Source organism: Caretta caretta, chromosome 14 (assembly GCF_965140235.1).
Source record: "Caretta caretta isolate rCarCar2 chromosome 14, rCarCar1.hap1, whole genome shotgun sequence".
Lineage (NCBI taxonomy): Eukaryota > Metazoa > Chordata > Testudines > Cheloniidae > Caretta > Caretta caretta.
The window spans coordinates 34119484-34141867 of record NC_134219.1 but is presented as its reverse complement, the minus strand read 5'-3'; the positions used below and the strand labels follow the sequence as shown (position 1 = coordinate 34141867).

At 54.5% G+C, this 22384-nt stretch overlaps 1 long non-coding RNA gene across 1 annotated transcript in view; it reads right to left on the bottom strand.

The window, feature by feature from the left end:
* Nucleotides 1-5367: 5367 nt before the first annotated feature.
* LOC142069081 (uncharacterized) overlaps nt 5368-22384 on the bottom strand; it is a 289831-nt gene continuing 272814 nt past the window's right edge. The window contains exon 3 of the long non-coding RNA XR_012664945.1: nt 5368-5492. This is a non-coding gene — a long non-coding RNA (uncharacterized LOC142069081). The remainder of the gene's footprint in view (nt 5493-22384) is intronic.

Below are 22384 nucleotides of genomic sequence, written 5' to 3'. Positions count from 1 at the left end.
AAACAAAAGGAAAAAGAAAAGGAGTACTTGTGGCACCTTAGAGACTAACCAATTTATTTGAGCATGAGCTTTCATGAGCTACAGCTCACTTCATCGGATGCATACCGTGGAAACTGCAGAAGACATTATATACACACAGAGACTATGAAACAATACCTCCTCCCACCCCACTGTCCTGCTGGTAATAGCTTATCTAAAGTGATCATAAAGTTGGGCCATTTCCAGCACAAATCCAGGTTTTCTCACCCTCCGCCCCTCCACACACAAACTCACTCTCCTGCTGGTAATAGCCCATCCAAAGTGACCACTCTCCTCACAATGAGCATGATAATCAAGGTGGGCCATTTCCAGCACAAATCCAGGTTTTCTCACCCCCCCACCCCCATACACACACAAACTCACTCTCCTGCTGGCAATAGCTCATCCAAACTGACCACTCTCCTTACAATGTGCATGATAATCAAGGTGGGTCATTTCCAGCATAAATCCAAATTTAACCAGAACGTCGGGGGGGTGGGGGGGGAAAGAAAAAGAAAAGGGGAAATAGGCTACCTTGCATAATGACTTAGCCACTCCCAGTCTCTATTTAAGCCTAAATTAATAGTATCCAATTTGCAAATGAATTCCAATTCAGCAGTTTCTTGCTGGAGTCTGGATTTGAAGTTTTTTTGTTGTAAGATAGCGACCTTCATGCCTGTGATTGCGTGACCAGATAGATTGAAGTGTTCTCCGACTGGTTTATGAATGTTATAATTCTTGACATCTGATTTGTGTCCATTTATTCTTTTACGTAGAGACTGTCCAGTTTGACCAATGCACATGGCAGAGGGGCATTGCTGGCACATGATGGCATATATCACATTGGTGGATGTACAGGTGAACTAGCCTCTGATAGTGTGGCTGATGTTATTAGTATTTAACTTCTTAACTAATTAGTATTAGTATTTAAGAAGTATTTCTTCACACAACAGACAGTCAACCTGTGGAGCTTGTTGCCAGGGGATGTTGTGAAGGCCAAGAGTATAACTCTGTTCAAACAAGAAGTAGATCAGTTCACAGAGGATAGCTCGACCAGTTCCTATCAGCCAGGATGGTCAGGGATGCAACCCCATGTTCTGAGTGTCCATAAACATCTGACTGCCAGAAGCTGGGTGTGAATGGGATGGATCACTCGATACTGACCCTGTTCTGTTCATTCCCTCAGAAGCACCTACCGCTGGCCAGTATCGGAGGACAGGACACTGGGCTAGATGGGCCATTGGTCTGACCCATGTGGCCAGTCTTAGGTACTTACAGCTGAATGGCATTTTTAAAAGAGCCCTTTGCGGTTGATGGGAAGCTGGAAAATGTGCCCAGAGGAGGCTTAGAAAACAAGTCAGTTGATGACCTGTTTGATCCCAGTCAGATATTTTCACATATTCCAGCAAGGATGCCCTGGTGTCGGCAGCAGTCTGTCTTTGTGATTGCCTCATGAGCCCATCTGTTAGCCGGCCTGCTTGGGGTCTGTCCACACCGCAGCTGGCACCATGCCATTGCAGAGAAACTAAATGAATTCTTTGCAGCAGTCTTCATGGCTGAGCATGTGAGGGAGATTCCCAAACCTGAGCCGTCCTTTTTAGGTGACAAATCTGAGGAACTGTCCCAGATGGAGGTGTCATGAGAGGAGGTTTTGGAACAAATTGAGGAACTAAACAGTAACAAGTCACCAGTCCCAGGAACTCAAATGTGAAATGGCAGGACTACTCACTGTAGTCTGTAACCTATCATTTAAATCCGCTTCTGTACCCGATGACTGGAGAATAGCTAATGTGACGCCAATTTACCGGAACTGGGTAAACAGGCATCTCAGTGGGGCATTAACCCTGAAATCTGCCACCCTGTGGGCGCCCACCCCAGCAGAAGGCTCTGGGTGCATCATTGCCATCTCCTCAGAGCTCGTCTGGGGTGATGCCGGTGGGGGAGCCACCCACAGCCATCTGCTCAGGTGGCTGTGAGCTGGGTTCTCCCTTCTCTGGGACAGATCTCACCCCGAGCCAGAGGCTGGTGGCCTGAGGGCAGGGAGATCCCAGCCTGCCCAAAAATAGTGCTGGGCCTTCTCCTAGCCAAGCACATGTCTACTGTGAGTAGCCAGGATGGGACCATGGGGCAGGATTTGCCTGTGGACCTGGATCCCACCCTGTTCCCAGGTGGGAAGCGCTGGCCTCCAGCTCTGACGGGAAGCTCTGTGTGAGTGGCTGGGGTCACCCCATGGCCGCTGGGTTTGTGCTGCTGGCATTTCACTCCAGCCGCCCCCTGCAATACAGCCTGTCCTGACAGGCCTCTGGCCTGAGAGCTGATGTAAACTGTCCAGGGAGCCCTGGACCCAGCTCTTCTGTGCAGCATTACTCCTGCTCCTCGCCACGCTGAGAGTCACCTGGAACCTGCGCCCAGGGCAGTTTGGGTGGGTTGGGCCTGCAGGGGCCCATCCTGACCCAGCTGGGTGTGTGGCGGGGGAGAGTAGGAACTGGGTTAATACCCACCCGGCATAAATGCTCCATGGAGGTCAGTTGATCTTCGAACCTTTCCTGGCCTTGCTGCCCCACTGCCCCCTTTCTAGCTGGGGCCTGTGGCAGGTGCAGGAAGGGGAATTGTGAGGGGCTGTGAGTGCAGCAGCTCCCTGCACTGTGCGAGAGCGTCTCTCCCTGCCTGTGACTGATGGGAAATGTCCAACTCCTACCTGACACCAGCTCCCTGGCTTCTGTCTTGCAGGTTTCCGATGGGAGGAGGAGGAGACTGCGCGTATCTGAACGATGTGAATGGGGTCAGCAGCTGGCGATGCACCAGTGAGAGACCCTGGATCTGCACCAAACCCGATGCATTTACACAGGCACAGGAGGCTGCTGTGGAAGGGGGCTTGTAAGGAGAGCACTGTGGAATTAGTCCCGGAAAAGCCGGACTGATCTCTTGACAAGATCACATCTGAGCAATTCCGGGATATCGGGCAATGCTCTGCGCATCACTGGGCAGAGCACTGTGGGCTCAGGTGAAAACCAGAGATGCTATTTGCACATCTTGTCGTCCCCCCCCCCCCCCCCCGCGCCGTCTCTTTTTCCGCCAGTGGAACGGCTCAAATCCAGCCTTTCCAACCTACCTCAGCTGCACCAGGAGCTCTGCCTAACTGAGCCAAGGCACCAGCCTCAGCTTTCGCTGCCCTGACATTCCCCCACAGAAGCTTTTTACTCTAGAAAATTATCTATGGAATCTTTGAAAAATATTCATCATTCCCATTCGGTGGTCTGGCATAGAGCTATGGGGGGATGTTCTACATTCCCGCGCCACTGCCCCCCCACACTACTCCAGATGAGGCCTCACCAATGTCGAATAGAGGGGAACGATCACGTCCCTCGATCTGCTCGCTATGCCCCTACTTATACATCCCAAAATGCCATTGGCCTTCTTGGCAACAAGGGCACACTGCTGACTCATATCCAGCTTCTCGTCCACTGTCACCCCTAGGTCTGTTTCCGCAGAACTGCTGCCTAGCCATTCGGTCCCTAGTCTGTAGCGGTGCATTGGGTTCTTCCGTCCTAAGTGTAGGACCCTGCACTTATCCTTATTGAACCTCATCAGATTTCTTTTGGCCCAATCCTCCAATTTGTCTAGGTCCTTCTGTATCCTATCCCTCCCCTCCAGCATATCTACCACTCCTCCCAGTTTAGTATCATCCGCAAATTTGCTGAGAGTGCAATCCACACCATCCTCCAGATCATTAATGAAGATATTGAACAAAACCGGCCCCAGGACCGACCCTTGGGTCACTCCACTTGATACCGGCTGCCAACTAGACATGGAGCCATTGATCACTACCCGTTGAGCCCGACAATCTAGCCAGCTTTCTACCCACCTTATAGTGCATTCATCCACTTCGTTGTGTATGTTTGTTCACCCTCTTTAGCCTTGTAAATAAATCTTATTTCCTTTTTAATAAATTGTCATAGTATAAGACTGGCTACGTGCGCTGTCTTTGGTGTGATGTCTAAGGTGCAGTTCACCTGGGGTGCCTGGGCCTGTGGGACTGGGAGTAACCTGAATACTGTTGTGATTCTGAGTGTGAGAGACCATCTGTCTCTCAAAGGCAGGCTCACCTGGGTTGCGAGACAGATCGGAGAACCCAAGGGGACTGCATGGCTAGGCTGTTAGGATGCCGGGGGAGGTTACCCTGCATGTTTGGTTGGTGAAATCTAGGTCTAGAATTCTCAGCCAGTTTGGATTTGTGCCCTGGTTCCCAGCAGTCTGCCCTGAGGTTGGCGCCACTCTCTCAAGACACTGCAGACAGCTCTATTGCATGGCCTTGGCTCCAGTTCCCTCCTTGCAGGAGAGAGGAGCTGAGCCTGCCCAGAGATGGAGTTTGGGGGAAAGATGCATGTGACCCAGGGACCCCTTGGTGCCAAGTGGCAGGCAGCACAGAAGGTTTTCCAGGAATCCCCTGGGTCTGATTGTTACATCAGTCGTTTTAAACCTTTCCAGATGACTGTACCTCTTTCAGGAGTCTGATTTGCCACCTCACTTAAAAAGCGAAACTCCAGTTTCACCTCACTTAAAAACTACTCGCTTACAAAATCAGACACAAAAAATACAGAAGCGTCACAGCCACTATTACTGAAAAATGATTCGCAAAAAGAAAAGGAGCACTGGTGGCACCTTAGAGACTAACCAATTTATTTGAGCATGAGCTTGACGTTCTCATTGTTACCGTATAATAAAATAAATCAATGGAAATATAAATCTTGTACTTCCATTTCAGTGTATAGGGATAGAGCAGTGTAAACAAGTCACTATCTGAAATTTTAGTTTGTACTGACTTCGCTAGTGCTTTTTATGTAGCCTGTTGTAAACCTAGGTAAATATCTGGATGAGTTGATGTCTCCCCGGGAAGACCTCTGCATACGGCCAGGAGTACATGTTCCCCTGGTGGAAAACCAGTGGTCTACAGAATAGTTCACCAAAGGGGGCATGTGAGGTCTGTATCAAGGGCCAGTAACCCAATGGTCACCATAATCGGAGCGAGACCTCTGTGCGGATACTATATAAGGAGCAGTGTCTCCAGACGGACAATGGTGCCCTTAAGGTCTTGGAGTCAAGGCAGGTCACGGGAGGTGATGTACCCCAGATGCTCCTTTCAGACAGGAGGCAACTGAGGTTCCCTCCCTGTCTGGCCATCTGTGTATTCTGTGCCTGCCGTAGGATGTCTCTTTGCCACTGAGCCAGGTGTAAAATTAGAGTGCAAAATCCACAAAAAAGGGAAATCTACAGGAAGAAACTAAGAGCAGGGGGCTGTGTGTGTGTCCATCTGTGGTGTTTAAGCATAAAGACAAAGGATCGGCCTGATCTCTCTCGGTGTGCAGAGACCTACTGGATCCTTCCCCTTGGAGACAAACTGACCGTACGCATGTCTCAAGAAAGAAGGGTCCGAGCCTGCCTGGCTGTGAAGTGCTGCAAGGATTTCGGGTGAGCTGTACTTGGTTAGACAGGAGAATAACTTGTTAGTTCGGTCTAGGCTCTAGAACACATGTTATGACTTTGTTATATGTAACCATTTGTTTCCAACACTTCCACTTGACTCTTGGCTTTGTTGAACTGAGGGGTGATTTCACTATGAGCCTATGGCAGCGCTGTGTGTTAAGTGGAGCAGTGATCTGAGCTGGAGCTGGTAAGCTGGGGCCGAGGATGTTACTGTTCCTTTGGAAACAGTGAATCTGTGAATCCTGCCAGTGCCCAGGGGACCAGGGACTGTTCGCTCCAGACAGATGCTCAGAGGGCTTGAAGGCAGAGTGGGCCTATTGCTACCCTGCAGTGACGGCAGGCCCAGCAGCGAGTGCATGTGGCCAGTGGAGTTGGGGAGCTGACCCCTGGCAGGCACAGACAAGGCTCCCTCAGGCAAAGGGCAGGTGGTGGCGAGGTGCCTCCCAGCCCTGGGTACCCTGGGAAGCATTGCAGGGTATTAACTTACTGCAGGTTTGCGGCAGTTAAAAATTACACCCCAAGGCCCCAGCCCAGTGAGGAGGACCAAGGAGAGGAACTGTGACTGCGCGGGGCACCTGAGTCCCAGCCCCGCCCAGAGTTCTGCTCTGCCTAAAGCCCCAGTCCCGCCCCGTGAGTAGGGCTTTACCAAATTCATGACCATGAAAAATGCATCACAGACTGTGAAATCTGGTCTCCCTGTGAAATCTGTCTGGGGGGGCAGGAAATATGTCCCAGTACTGCCCCCCTTATGTCTACGCTGCCTTCAGAGCTGGGCGGCCAAAGAGCAGCAGCTGCTGGGCGGGGGGAAGGGCCAACCTTATGGGTGGGTGACGTGGGCAACTGCCCAGAGCGCGATGGTCAGGAGGGAACCCCGCCACCCGCCAGCTCCAGGCCCTTTTAACCTCTGAGTGCTGGACCCTGGAATGGGGGAGGGGCAGGGCTGGGAGCGTCCCGGGCAGGGGCTCCTACTGTGTGCCAGGCTCTAGCTGCAAGTTCGGGCTGGGCTGGGGAGGAACAGGACCTCGTCCCCTGCATGGGCTGCTCCCAGGGCCAGATCAGAGCCACTGCCAGGAACCTCCCCCAGCAGCAGAAAGCTCCGTGGCTGCCGGCCGGGAGCCCAGCTCTGAAGGTCGCACCACTGCCAGGAGCAGTGCCGATGTAAGGGGAGCAATACCGTGATACCCCTCCCCCAATAGCCTTGAGACACCCCCCCTTGACCCTCTTCTGGGATGGGATCCACACAGTTACAACAGGGTGACATTTCAGATTGAAATAGCTAAAACTGAAATTTAAAAGACTTTAAAAAAATCTCATGACCATGAAATTTACCAAACTGGATGGGTGAATTTGGTAGGGCCCTACCCAGGAGACTAAACAGGGGGTACTTCACATTACAGCTACACAAATGTGGATCTTCAGTTGCACTGTTTATATCAGGGCCGCTTCTTTCTGGCAGATCCATTTGAGATCCGCGGCACACGTCTCAGACAGAACCTGGCTGCCTTTTATCCACCCGCAGCTGTTCCCATCAGCAGAGCCTGAGAAGCTGCAGAGTGAGAGAGAGTCCGTGTCACTGTGGGTCCCTGTAACAAGGAAAGGCCCATGGGTGAGTGTTTCCTCCCCCTCACCCTAATGGGAGGCTTAGCTCTGGTGTTGTCCTTCATCTCTAACTTTCCTGTAAAACGAGGCCAATATCTAGATGAGTTGACCTACTCCTCAGAAGACTTCTGTTTACCCCAGGGATACATGTACCCCTGCTTGAGAACCACAGAGTTAGGGGGTCTGGAGCAAGGACCATACGAGGCTGAATCCCATGGGGTCAGTGACCTGGTACTTGTTCATTGGAAGCGCCACCTTGATCTCCTGCATCTCAGCTTTCCTTTAAAAACAAAGTCTGATGGGTGAGAGGAAACCTGCACTGTGCAACCTGGGTAACGGGACAGCTGCAGGGAGCTGAGGACTTGTCCCGATGAACGGTTAGGGCTGGATTCACAAAGGGACTTAAGAGGCTAATGGCCACTTCAGGCACCTCTGTCTTTTGGAGTGCGAAGTTCCTTGGAGAATTCCACTGGGTGGGAGACTCAGCTGTGAAGGGAGGGGGCCGGCAGCAGCATCTCATCAACCCAAGATAGGAATAACTGAAGTAATGTTCCTTTTACATGGAGCCTCAGCTCTTTGGAACCTCTGCAAACGCTTTAGCCACCTGTTTAACTCCATCAGCAGGAGTAGCCTTGGATCGCAGTGGGAGGGCTCAGGTGCGTACGTGTTTGCAGGATGGGCGCTCAGGGCAGTCCCTGACGCCAGGGCAAAGCGGATGTGAAGTGCCACTGTCTGGATTTGGGAGCCTGCCTGCACACCGAACTCACTAGGCTCTGGGTGCATGACTACAAGGCACTGGGCCAGGGAAAGTCAGCCCTGGGTGGTTATTTTGAGTAGAAAACCAGAGCCACTTCTGGGGTCTTTCAGCTTCTAATGCCCTTTCCATTCTGCAGCTGGATTTCAGCCTATGGTAAAATCCCTCTCAATGCCAAGTCAGTGCCATAAATCACTGGACTGGGGGCAGGAATCAGTAGGCGACGTTCTCTGGCCTGGGTTATGCCAGGGCTCAGACTAAATTATTCTTCCCAAAACTTTTAAAAGCTGAACCCCCTCCTCAAGGCAAAGAAACCAATCGTACCCCTCACCCACCAGCAATGTGTTAGCGACCTCACCCCCCATTTTCTTGTATACATCTTCAAACCCCACCCTTCCCACCATGGCTAGCCCTTCCCCACGCTTCAGGAGATGCTGGAGTAGATGATCATAAACATCCCCTCTAACCTTAAGACCTGAGGGACCCCATCCCAGAGCATCTTAAAAATCACAGTTCCCAGACTCTGGAACAGGGGCTGCTTTGCCGGGCTCACCTTTCTCCCTCCGTCAGGTTAGCCGATGGGGATAATGAGCCTGGAGATCTCATTCCCGCTGCTCTGAGTGGTGACCATGTGCACACGACCCAACTCAGCTCTTACTGTATCCCAGGAACGTCTTCATCTTCTGGGATCCTCATGGCAGCAGTGGGATGATTTAACGGACTCCCTTAGTCATGGAGCCTTTCTCTCTCTCTTTAGTTTCAGAGCCAGCGTCCTGGAATCGTCTCATGGTGCGTGGAGTGGTGGCAGTGGTGGGGGTGCTGGTCTCACTATACGAATGTGGGTTTTGGAAAGGTAGAGGGAAAGCGTTCGCCTACTCGCGACTCGTCTTCAGGAAGCTGCTGACTCATTCCTCCCAGCAGCCTGGAAGTCCGCAGGATTCATAGGAATCTGAGCTCCCCGCAGTGTGTGACAGGGATGGGGCCCAGGCCCAGGGAACCAGAAACAGGAATCGAGACCCAGCCCTGGAGAATGGGGAAGGAGACCTGCTCATGGAGGACAGACGCTTGACCCAGGAACCCAGAGGAAGGGCTCCATTAGGTGGGGACACAGATGTGGCCCAGGAAACTGGAGTAGCATTGCCAATCCTCCAGGATGACCGGGAGTCTGCAGGAATTAAAGATTAATTTAATTCAGTCCTGGGTGTTTTTCTGTGTAATGTGACCTCAGTGCTCCTGATGAGAGCCATTGTTTGTAAATGTTTCAGTAGCAGACATAGTTATCATTCATGGACATACAGACATTTATTCATAATTAGAAGTGGTCAAAAATAGCGGGGGTGGAGAGGGTCATGAAAATTGAAGAAGAAACCACTTCCCCCCATATTCTGGAAACTTATTTGCAAATGTTTTTAATAATCAAATTTCTGTTTAGTTTTAGTGGGAAAAATGCCACATTCTCTCTCAAGTGGGTAGAGAAATCCAAAATGTTTTTTTTTTTAAACGGGAACTTTTTTCAAATGATCAATGTAATCCCAAGTGGCATTTCTAGTTAAAAGGTTGCATTGTCAGTGTAAAACCATTTTGAACCAGCTCTATTACTGTATAACAAGATGAGTTTATTTGTCATGCTGCATTGTTTGGGCCAAGTTCCAAGTGGTATTTCAGCTTTTGCACTGCTCTTCTCTTCTTGCGTCTGCCCCTCTCATAAGCTGTGGCCTTAATCTCGGCCCTGGAAACATTTACGTGCATGTTTAACTTTAATGACTGCTGTGAATAATTCCATTTCAATGGGAAAACTCTGAGGTCGAGTTTACGCTACGGCCCTATATCGGTGTAACTACGTCATATATTTAATTTTCTTTCTTTTATATGTGAAAGTTATTGAGAGGTGAAAGCAGGTAAAATACATGAACAGGTTCGGACAGTCCAAGTTTGTCAGTGCAAAGTGACAGCAGAGATTTGGTATCTGCTAGTTTTCCATAAGTCTCTCAGGGTTTCCCAGGATAACTTTGGGGATCTCTGTCTTGCATTGGAAATGTTCCCTGAAAGTGTCCAAACAGCTCAGAGCTACAGAACCATTCCCTGGATCCATTCTTATAGCTGTCTTCCCCGGAAAGCAGTCTGACAAGTGTTCCTGTCAGCTCATTGCTAGGTTATCTGCCAAAACACTAGAGTTTTCAGGTGCCTAACTAGCCCTTTGAATCATGGTGAAATCACATTCTCCCCGTCACCACCAAAATTTGAAATGGTGCCCCTGAGTGCACAGTACCCTACCGTGCTCACCTGTAGGAGCTGCATTAACAGGCAACTCTGCAAGTTCTCTGCATGCCTCTGCAAGTGACCCCCATGCCTCTCCATTTCCTTGGCCACATGGATCCTGTCCCCATGCTGGCGGCTAATCCAGAAAAAGGGGGAAAGAGCTCACCACTGCAACCACCTGAGGGATGTGTTGGGGTGAGATCAGCTGGTCAAAGCAGGCAATAGGGACAGAATCGGAGACTTGAAGCTCCTCGAGTGACCTCTGACCTTTCCAGACCTGCCCTTCAATCAGACACAGTGATTCTAAAGTTTAATGTGATAGTAACTAGACCCATTTTAAACCCTTCACCACACAAGACAAAGCCCATAGGATTCATCATGAACTATTTATTTCTCCTCCCCTGGATTCCTGCAGCCGCCAGCCACCTTGGAGCTTTCCCTCGTCTCTCCCAGGCTGTGCTCACTTGATGGCAGGAGCTCAGCGGAGGATCCAGCTTTGCTCTTTCACTTCCATTCTTCACATCTTTGGGTGGCTGCATTTGCAACTGAGCAACCTGATGGAAACACTGAGTCCTCTGTCCCAGCAGGCAGGCCCAGCCGCCAAAGCCAAAGACTCCCTGAGAACAGGGGGAGGTTCGCCTGAACTCTCAGGAGTTGAGGCTTGGCCCATAGGGCAGGGTTACCAGATTTGAACTTTCAAAAAAGAGGACACTCCGGGGGGGGGGAGTTGTAGCCCTGCCCCCTATCTACTCTCTCCCACTTCCTGCCCCCTGACTGCCCCCCACAGTACTGCTAACCCCTCCAACCCCTGCTGCTCCTTGTCCCCTGATCGCCACCGCGCCCCCCCCCGGACTCCGCCCTCTGTCTAAGCCTTCCTTCTCCCTGTCTCCTCCTTAGACCCCCCCACCCTAACTGCCCCCCTAGAACTTCCCCCCATACCTGTTCCCTGACTGCCCCGCCCCCTATCCGCACCCCCACCCCCTGACAGACCCCCAGGTCTCCTACACCTATCCAACCACTCCCTGTCCCCTGACTGCCCCCGCAGAACCCCCGACCCATCTAACCCCCCCTGCTCCCTGTCCCTTGTCTCCCCCGACCCCTCTCCATATGCCCACCCCCTGACAGGCTCCCCACAGAACCCCTGACCCATCCAACCCCTCCTGCTCCCTGTCCCCTGACTGTCCCTTGGGACCCCATGCCCCTTCTCCAGCCCCCCGGCCCCCCTACCCTGCTGCTCAGAGCAGTGTGTCTGGGGTGCAGAGCCAGACACAGTGCCGCGCTCCCCCGCAGAGTGCACAGCTCCCCACCCCCTGCCCCCAGAGTGCTGCATTGGGAGGGAAATCCCGGCCCTCTGGAGAGTTTTACAAATTCCTCCCGGAGGGCGATTTAAAACCCCAAAAGCTGGACATGTCCGGGAAAATCCGGACGCATGGTAACCCGACCACAGGCAACTCCAGGATCTGCAGCTGCTGCCACCTCTATGGTGATTCCTCCAACTCATCACCAACCAGCTCTTCCCCATTCTGCCACCCGGCCCCACGGTCTGATCGTGCAGGAGAACAGAAACCCTTTGGGACAGCAGGAGAGTCTCCTCAATGCCGCACTCTTTGCATGGCTTCCCGCGGTCACCGGGAACCACGACTACCCTGCCCCCAGGAGTCTCTCAAGGAGCTGCCGGCGCAGTCACTGGGCACCCACTCGTAATGGTCTCAGGCAGTGGCATTGCAGAGGGAGCTGAGCAGACGTCCCTTCTGTGACTTCCTGAATTGCTGCCAGGACTGATTCTCCTCTGTTCTAGGGAGAGTCCCCGAGGAAAAGCAGCTGTGGTGGGGGAGGGGGCAAGACAAGCTCTCCCCCTGAGCCCTTGACTAGCAGGCAAGCAGGACTCTGGGAGCCAGGGATCGGGGTGTCTTGCTGGGAGAGCAGAGCTGGAGAGCAGAAAAGGGCACTGGAGGAATTGTAGAAAAGTCAGTGTCATTGCCGAGTCATGGGCAGCCAGATCTAGTGGTCAGAGGCAGAGTCCACACTCACGAGACAGGAGTCGAGAGTCAGCTGGGTCAGGACACTGGAAGAGCAGAAGCAAAAGACCAAATTGTGTTCAGCACCTCAAGTCAGATGAGTCACCCCGAGTGTGGATGCCAGGAAATCAAGTCTGGGGAGTGGGAGCAGGAACAGCTAACACACAGTCCAGAGGGGTCGGGTGGGAGCTCGGGTGTTCAGGCAGCTTCTTGTTCCTGCTGCTGGTTTAAGGAGGTCCTGGGGGCCGATTAGCTGCTCTGGGACTCCGCCAACAGAGCCTCAAACTGGGTCTGGACTTCATCAGTCCTAGGTAAGCAGTTTTTCGTAGGCTTCCAGGTGGCGTGCTGGAGGGTGGCTGCTCCCAGGAACCCTGCACACCCGGGTTAATGACCCATGGGTCATGACAGTGAGTGATCTCTCCCCGCTCAAACCTCCTGCACGAAACAGTCTCCAGGGTCCCGGACGCATCCTCTGAGAATAAAAAAACACAGTCATGAGGACAAATAGGCTATGGAACAGGAGCCCCCTCTTTCTTGCAACAGCCCCAAGTGCCCAGAAGAGTGGACGGTTCTTACCTCCAGGACATGCCTGGGATCTTCCATCTAAGCCTCACTGGGACCCCTGTTTCTTGGTCTGACGGGATGAGATCATCTGTCCCCACTGCTCCCTGCGCTGGGCTGGCTGCAGCACACATCTGTGTAAGAGGCTGGGCCAGAGAGATGTTACAGTCAGGGTCCAGGCAGCCCAGAAGGAGAACAGAGGGTCTGAAACCAGAAGACGAAGCAATCAAATCCGCGGATTCGACAGAGAAGTTTTGTACCCTACAGGGACATCAAAGAAGGTCTGTTAGGAAAGCTGAGATGTTAGTCTGGAAACAGCTAAGGCAAAGATTGTGACTTGTTAACGTTCAGTTTAAGCCACTACAAAGTGTGTTGTGTTTTGTTTGTCTGTTTGAAATTTGTCTTTTTCTCTTGCTTAGTTTCACTTAAATCTCTTCTTTGTTACTGTGCTTCCCAAAGCACCTCAGCGTTGTGTGTTCGAGTGAAGTGTGAGTCTCCAGCCTACCCAACAGGCTGAGCTGTGCCCTGTCTCTCTAAAGATAGCGAATAATTTCTGAGCGGTGCTGGGCCCAGAGTCCAAGGGCAGTTCACCAGACATCTCCTGTGAAGCCCAAAGAGACCAAAGGAGCAGGAGAGATTCAGGCCCCACTGATCCACGGGAACTTCCCACAGAAGAGGCTACACAGGGCTCCTGACACAGCCAGCAGGATCCCTCCCACAAGCTGGGCCATGTCCTTCCCCTCCCAGCCCCACAGCTTCCTCCCCACCCATCCTCAGGAACCCCTCCCACCTCCCTGCTCTCCCCACTCATTCTCCAATACCAGGCTGTTTCCAGAATGGAAGCAGGTGCGTACCAGAGTTCACTCACCGCTAGATGCTGGCCAGGCCTCGTCTCACCGCTTTCTAGCTGGGCTAGCAACCCCACTGATACTCACTCTTGCAGTTTGTTGGCTGAGAACTCAGCCCTCCAACCAGGTGACTGGCCTTTACTCCACTCCTTCCTGGGTCGTGCTCCTTCCAAACAAAGTCCAAACATGTCTTGAACAGAAACAAGGCCTTCCACCCTCATGGGGAGTTCTTCCTCCACCTGATTTCGGCTCGGCCTGCCCTTCTTGGGTTTCTATGGTCTTCTGTGTCCCCTTCCTTAGGGACTGTGAGAGAACCCAGTCCTACCCAGGACTCCAGGTTTTGGCCGAAGGCCGTCGACTGAACAGCTCACTCTGCTTCTGTACTTTTGCTGCTGTTTTCCCTTGTTTCCTCTCAGGTGGGGCTCACTTGGTCATCAATTTGGCCTAGCCCCAGGCTAGGCAGCCATAGGCCAAGCCACCCTGTTAGATACCCTCCTCCTTCAAATCCGGTCCAGCCCGGCTGACAGGTTTGCTGAGGGGATGGTCCATTGCTGATCAGAAGGAGGTCAGAGTCTGTTCTCTAGGAGCTGAAGGTCCGTTTGTCCTGCTGCGGGAAGTGGAGCTGGAGAGCGGAAAAGTTAGGTGAAAGAGACTGCATGATGGAGTTGGAGACTGAGGGATGGGAGCCTCCTCCCAGAAACGCTCCCAGGAGAACAGGTTTGAGGAGTTCTCTGGGGAGTCTCTTGCTAGGAAAAAAACAAGGGTGGCACACTGATGGAGATGTCTCTGTCCCAGGGATGGGGGAAGCTCCCAGCCAGGCTATGCAGCAGGGATCCCATTTCTCCCCCAAGAAACCCAGATGCCCAAAGAAGTCAATGGCTCTTACCTCCATGAGGGAACGGGGTCTTCCCTCTCAGCCTCTTTGAGAACTACCACTGCTTGGTTTCCTCGGACAAGGGACCTGCCCCCACTGCTCCCTGAGGTGGTTCAGCTTCTGACTGCAGCCATCTCGGAGGCTGTCACACACCCCAGCGCCTAGAAGACGTGGGGGGAGCAGGCTCCTCTTCATGTCAGACTCTGAGAGCCCAGAGAAGGGCCAAAGGAAGAATAAAGGGCAGGAGATGAAGCTAGTCCTGAGCCTCTGTCCCATCCTCACCTCCTCAAAGGTGGAGCTTCCTGAGCTTCAGTTGGGCAGACAGTCTGTCGCCCTGACACAAAGGTCTTTCTGCGCCATATGGGGCAGGAAGATCTCTGCCTGGGAGCACGGGGAATGGGATGGGGGTGAGATCAAGGAAAGAGGGGAGGGGTATGGGTGGGAGGGAAAGAGCTCCTGCCCCAGATGGAGGAATTTGGGGGGCCAAGGGAAGGACCCAGCTCCACAGAGAGGGCAGAGAATTTCTGTGAGTGCCAGGGGCCTCCATTTCCGCTTCCACTAGCCCCGCATTTACAGTGAGACAGAGCAGTACCTGCAGCAGGGAGCGGGACTTGCTGAACCTTTAAGAGCATCAGACGAGCCACAGCCCTTGCAGCACCTCGGGCATCTGGTGCAAGTGCCTGATGATGTGAAGCTGGCACATGACCTTGGCTGTGACATCCTCGTGCTACAGGGGAACGAGAACATGTCAGAGACGGAGACACTCCTCAGGAATCAGGGAGAATTAAGGGCACCTGGAACCAGTACCATCATTTCACCCATGTCTGAGTGGTGGATTCACCCTCCTGAGGCCCAGGATGGAGGCTTGCTGTCCTCTCTAGTGACCTCCAGTGCCAACCCCCCTCCTTGTCGGGTGAGCTTCTGCCACCTCCCCATCAGTGCCCCTGACAGCTGGTCCACCTCCAACCCACCTGGGGACACCGCTCAAGTTCATAGAACCCTCTCCTCCACCCCTACCTCCATCCCCACCCAGGTAGGGCAGGGAGGGGGCTCTAGCAGGGTGGCGGGGGGCAGAAGGGATTCTGGCAGCAGTGAAGTGGGATGGGGAGAGGTTGAGACCTTTCCCCAAGTCACCCCAGTGACAAAAGCTGAAGCCACAGGATGGCAGCCCTGGTGAACGAGGCAGGTCAGCAGCCCCTGCTGACTGAATCCTCCCAATCTCTCGAGAGTGGGTCTAGCCCTACCAGCAGCAAGACCAGCTTCCCACGCCCATGTGCCTCAGCCCTTCCTGCTCGGTCACCATCACCAGTCAGTCCTTGGCCTCCCAGGCTGCCGGGGAAGGGAGCAACTCTCGATGGTGGCTCAGGTGACATGGACACTAGGCTATGGGGAAATGGGGGCAGCTCTGTGGGGCAGGAAAGGTTCCCAGAGGGCTCTTAGGGGACTCTCCTGTCCTTTCCAGGAGTGATAGCAGAGCACCACATCCTAAGAAGAGAAGTCCATGAAGTCCAGAAGTCCCCACTAGGCTCCTTGCCACCAGGCCAGCGAAAGGCGATAGGATGGGAATGAGGCCCTGGCCCCCACCCCAAGCTCCTGAGTCGATTGCAGCTGCTTACCGTGACCCCCATCAGTTGCTGGGCTTCCCCCAGGAGGGAGTAGACAAGCACCAGCCCAGCCTGGCTGACACGTAGCACGGGGTCGTGGATAGCCAGCACTGCTGTCTGAAGGAAGGATCTTTTCTGACCGATGGAGAAGAATTTTCCAAAGACCTAAAACCAAGAGGACACGGGACTCGAGCAGATTGGCCAGAGCCAGCCTCCAAGTCCTGGCGGTACAATGGCGTCTAGTGCCCCAAAGGGCGGGGAAGAGAGCTGCTGTGGCCAAGGCACTTCATTCCCCAGGAGGCTTTCAGGGTCCCAGGGCTCAGGGAAGCCCCTTTATTAAAAGGTCGCAGATGCTGAGGGACCAAAGCCTCCAGTGGCTCTTTCGGGAGGGCAATTTCTGGCAGGGGCCAGGATGGGCTGGAAATGGATCTCTAATGTGTGTGAGCAGGCCCACTCTGCTGTGCAGGGCACCGAGATGACAGGGGACCCTGTGTTGCTTCCAGCAGAGAGATCTCCTGCACCTCAGCGGCTAGAGGAGTGTGTGTGTGTGTTGTGTGGGGCGAGGGGGTTGGAGCTGACAAACCAAAGGTCTCTTCACCCCAGCTTAGTGATTTGTCTCTTTGCTGGGAATGGCCTCTGCATCTCCTTGGTTTCTTCACAGGGAATCCAACCTGCAGCCTGACAAGGACAAGGAGACTCATGGCCCAGTCCCCATCCCAGATGCTCCTCGGAGACGTTTCTTCCGTGGCAGCAATTCAGCTTGTGTGAGGCGGGACAAGCTCACACAGTCTCTCTCACGGGGCGTCTGTGGAGCAGCGTTCTGTCGATGCCCTTGTTGATCCAGGAGCCACTCCAAGGCCTCCTCTGTGATGTTGTGGCAATCACCCATTTCACCTTTGACTCCAGGCTGGGGGCACTGTGTTATGGTGTGTTCAAAGGTTTGGATATTCTCACCACAGTTGTGAGACGGGGCGGGGGGGTGTCTTTCATTTTCTACTTGTGCAGCAAGTAGCCGCAACTTGGGTCAGTGACAATGTGCTTCTTTGGAACAGTGGCTGAGGTCCAGATACTCTGCCATTCCCTGGCCGGGTCTGGAGACATGAGGGGGGCCCATGTGGTCCATATTGGCTCTGGAGCTCACTATGTCCCCTACCCAGTTCCCAGGTTGGGGCATTCTGCTTCCTGACCGGCAATGGAATTGGGCAAAGCCCACCTCCTTTCTCTGCTTCTACTGGGTGCAGGGAATTAAACAAGGGTCTGATCAAGCAGTCGTGACTGACTGACTCAGGGCTCTCCTCTCAGACACTTGGGGATCAGCCAGGGGGACAAGGAGCAGAGAGACACCCAGAGCCATAATCCTATATTAACTCACCCACCCGGGGATCTTCCTTATGCCACAGAGCAATGCAGCCATGTAAGACACTCTAATCACGGCAACTAGCAAGGTTCCAATGTGGGACCTTTCGCACCAGCCTGTCCCACTGGTTGCTGGATGAGGAACTCTGAGCTGGAAATGAGGAGTGGGCTCTTTTCCTGTCTCCAGGAGGCATCCACTGCAGGGAACCCAGCCAGCCACACTCCCTGAGCTGTGTCATGCCCTGGCACAGTGCCCTTACCTCCCCCACTCTGGCTGTATTCTTGTAGCCTAAGAGCCTTCTGTCCTGGTGCCAGTCATAGCACCAGAGATCTTCCGCGTCATGTATGGTCAGGCCTGGAAGAGAGAGAGAGAGAGAGAGAGAGAGAGAGAGAGAGAGAGACTTTTCTCCTCATTCTGGTTGCAGTTTCTGTGTCCTTCCAATCCCATTGGTGGCTGCACAGTGGAGTGGAGAAGAACAGAGGCAGAGAGAGACTTGTCCTCCAGCTGGGGTCAGTCTGAGAGCAATGGTCTGGGGTCCCATTATCCACCTGTGGTCACTCTCAGTCCCCTATTGAGTTCCGTCTCCCAGCTGGGTTCCTTACCCCTCTGTTGGAGCAGCAGTTGGTAGAGCCGGTAAGTCCCCTCCCTGGCCTGCCGGCTGATGTCCTTGTCTGGCTCGCTGACAAATAGAGCCAGCTGGGCCACATGGTGACCCATCCTAGGGAACTCAGCTGAGATCTAATGGAAGGGAGAGGAGAGGGGACTCCATCAGCATTTTCCTGTCAGCTCCCCCGGGCCAGAGGGCTCCTTCCCCTTAGCTCCTCTGCAGGAGATGCTGGGGGAGAGGAGCTTGAGATCGACCCTTCATTTGCTCTGCTGCCAAGTGAGCACGGAGCTGCTTTGGGATGCCAAGCAGGGGTGGAGCATGGGCTACTTAAAGGCCCAGGGACAACACTGAACCAGGACAAGTAGAACTTGACTCAAGCCTAGCTCACTCCCTGCTCTGACTCTGCCTCCCCATGAAGAACCCTCCTAAGCCACAGCCCCGGCAGCAGTAGATCCTGCAGCCCACTGGAGCCAGCCCGCCTCCAGCTGGAGAAAGCAAGCTGGGGTCGGAGGTCACTTACGTCAAACTCAGGGAGGGAGACTGTGTATCTCAGCAGGGCTGTGCTGCTCCTGATGGCCCTGGCTCGCTCCTGCAACACCCTGGACACGACCCACAAGTTGATATTCTGCGGGGAAAGGAGGCAGGTCAGAATCAGTGGCCAGATGCACCTGCTTTGCAAATGAGCCCCTCACGCCCCCAGCCCCAGGGGCCTGAGACATTCTGCACAGGGGGGAATAGCTGAGGCCTTGATGGCAGACCTTTAGAAGGGGATTCTTTCCCCCAGGACACAGCTTGTACCCTGCAGGTCACAACTTGTCAGCGTCTCTCTAGATTGGGACAATGTTCGGGGTCGGGGCTGGTCCCATCCTCCCAGAACTCCTGATTCCTGAACAGTTCACCAGAAAGGAGACTGAACCCTCGGCCTTTCCCTGCTACGAAAATCCTTGGGGGGATGTAGGGAGTGACTGAGAACACAATCCCCCCAGGAATTTCAGAGCAGATCAGAGGGAAGGGCTGATTCCCTGGGCTCCTCCTCTTTCTCTAGGAAGGAGCGTGTGCCTCTTCTCTGAGAACCATCTCCCAAATCTCATGGAGTGTGTGTGTGTTGGAGGGGTGGGGGAAGGGTGGGTTTTCAGACACTCACTCCCCAAGACAGCCAGGAGCCCTGTGGTTAGTGCTCAGCAGAACCAGGCAGAGCTCAGGCTTGAAATCCCAGCTCTTTCCTCTGTCCCTCAAGAAGGAAGGACCTGACACTGCATTGCACTGACCTCCCCAACCAAGGACGGCCCACTGGGGACCGAGCTAGGAGGACACAGTAGAAAATTGATCTTCCAGTCTCTCCTTACCAGTCCCCCAAAGAGTTCAGGTGAAATGGGGCTCACCTCCAAGATGAAGTGGAGCCTGTCTGTGTCTGGGGACTCTGCCAGCAGGTTCCCCAGCATGGCATCCAGGACCTCTGGGATGACTTTGTGCAGAGCCTGCAAAGCATGGGTCAGAGTTAGGGAACCTGGGCCTACACGTGCCACAGGATGGGAAGAGGGGTCTCTGGGAAGCACTGGGGAGACTCCAAACACATCTCCTGGCCTCTCTCCTTCACATCGCACTGCAGGCAATTCGCAAGAATTGATGACCCCTGGACCTTTGATCCATGAGCTTAGCAGGTCTCTGCAGAGGGCCTTGAAGGCAGAAGAGTATGAAACAGCCAAGTTGCTATGGATGGAAGCTGGGCTTCTGGATAAAACATGGCTTATGAAAGAAAGAAAGAAAGAAAGAAAGAAAGAAAGAAAGAAAGAAAGAAAGAAAGAAAGAAAGAAATCCCCCAGGGAGGGGTAATCTCTTCCCTGCTGGAGGGAAGAATCCAACCCTGCAGCTTGTTCCAACTCTGTTACCCCACCCCTAAATCTGGAGCTCCAGCGAATCAAGGGAGCAGGGACCAAGGAAAAGTAAGAGGATGGAGGAGGAGGAGGTACCTGGATGTCGGTGGTGTCCTTCTCCGTGCCCAGGGTGAAGACGGAGTGAAGGGCAGCTCGCAAGAGGTGGGTCTCTAGGGCTGGCTCCAGGGCAGGTTTCATGGTGCTGGCAAGAGAGAGGAGCTGGTATTAGACTGTGCAGTACGGGGTGGGACTGTCGCCAACACGGACACCAACCCACAGGGATAGAGGCACAGGCTGGCGAGAATGGAAACTGAGGCACTTAGCTAGGGAATGACAAGGCCAAGGCATCACAGACAGACAGTGGTAGGGCAGGAATAGCTCCTGTTCCCTGGAGCCTGCTGCCCCTCCTGTATCTGAGCCCGGGAGTGAGCCTCTCCCCAAGGCCCCTGTCATGTTATGGAAGTGAAAAGAAGAGCCCTGCCAGGAGAGAGTGACCCTTCCCACCCCACCATCTCTGCCAGAGGCGCCACTCTTGGGAGGTGACCTGGGAGGGACAGTGACGGTGACTCCCAGCCTTTGGCCTGAGCAGCACTGGGGTGAGGGGAGCCGGCGGGGTGTGGGGGTGGGGCTGTCTCGGTACCAGAGGTTGCCCACTGCAGCCAGGGAGTGGGCGAGGACGGCGCTCGGTGACGAGTCATCGGGAAGCTCCTCGATGAGCTCCTGTGAGACGCAAAGGAGACAAAGGAGCGTGTAAGATTCAGGCCCGACTGACACCTCCTAGTGAGGAGATGACACAGCCAGTGCCCCACATGGCCAGCAGGATCCCCCACAACCTCCCGCTCCTCCGATTCCTTCCTGCCCATCCGACTTATCCCCCTTCCCGGATTCCTGTCCAGCTCACTTCCAATCCCCTTCTCTCCTCCTCCCTGTCGAAACTTCCCCCATTTAGCCCCATCCCGATGAACGAGCTGGGACCATGTGATTCCTTGTCCCCCACTCTCAGCTGCCCTCCAGCCCCACAATTCCCCCCCTGCCCACAACCCACCAATCTCAGAATTTTTCCGTTCTCTTCTCCCAAGTCTTCAGCGACAGCAATCCCTGCCCTCTGCTGCCCCCTCCAACAGTACCCAGCCCCCACCCAATAGCCTGGCCATACCCTTGCCAATCCCATGTCTCTCTTCTCTCGCCAGCTGCCGTATGGCGTGTCTCACTCACCACGATCCTCTTCACCACAGCCGCCTTGCAGCAGCGCGGCTCCAGCGTGTCCTCCCCTCTCTCCCGTGCAGCCAGACATGCGGGGTAGATGGCCTGAAGGAACAGGAGCTGCTGCCCCTCATCCTGGACCCACCAGACGTGGGGTATAGCGAGAGAGAACCTGTTAGCGAGGGACCTTCCTGCCCCACCCAAACCAGCTCCAGGGCTCAGGCCTCAATGGGGGATTGTGGGGACCCGCCTATTGTCCAAATCCCCCACCACTCCTACGCAAGCAGGATCAGGAACTGGACAGTGCCTGTGGGGGGAGACGACCTCGGCTGTTGGGGGACAAACACCCCCATCTTGGGGGTCCCACATCATGGATGTAAAAGGGCCCCATTAGGGGTGGTGGATCAGGAGGGACAAGACCCTCGGCAGGGGGTGGGGATGCTGGGAAGGGACAGGGCAATCTTGTTTCCAGCCCAGGTGGGGAACATTTGTACCTTATCTCTGCACTGGAGCTGCTCTCGGATGAGCTTGAGAGCAGCTTCATCTTTGGCCATGTCCACCCCTTCCTCCTGCTCCAAATCCAGGGGGGTCCCTGCACCAGGGAGGGAAGGACAGGGGCATGGTGGGCAGAGTAGGATTCAAGACCCCCCTTCCCGCTTCAGGCACCCAGGGCAGATCGGGCCCCAAACCTCCCTCTCAGGGATGCCTTCAGCCCCCAACAGCTGCCAAAGCCCAGAGCAGAGCCCCCCTCCACTGCCCAGGACTCCAGGGGAGGTGCCGATTCCCCCCGCCCGGAGCAGCAAGGACCAACTGGAAGCAGCTCTTCACACCCCCACCCCCAGGTCCCCATGCGGAAGGGGCAGCTGTGTGACGGCTGCTGCTGTCCGTGGGGTTCGCGGGGCTCAGGCCAGACACCTGGGCTGGGGACCTCCCCCCCCGTATCCCTGGGAGAGCGTCTGGGCCCAGGGTGTTCACATCCCGTCCTCAGCCCTCCTGGAGCCCAGCCTGGCTCCTCACCTGGAACAAAGCAGTGGCGCCCGTCGGCCTGGCTGCTGCCAGAGGCCCAGGTGCTGCTGCTGTCCCCTGCTGAGCTGCCGGTGCTGGGACAGGGACCTTCCACCTCCTGGCCGGCGGGGGCTGGAAGGTCCTCAGAGAGCGGGCAGGGCGAGGCCTCCTGATGGGAACGAGGGCTGGGCTCCTGGGGCCGCTGCTGCCCACACAACAAGCCCCAGAGCCACCCTGCCCGGCGCCCCTCCTGGGCTGGGTCCTGTCTGCGAAGCTGCAGCCTGGGCCAGCTCCACTGGGGCCTGGTCGGGGCCTCTCC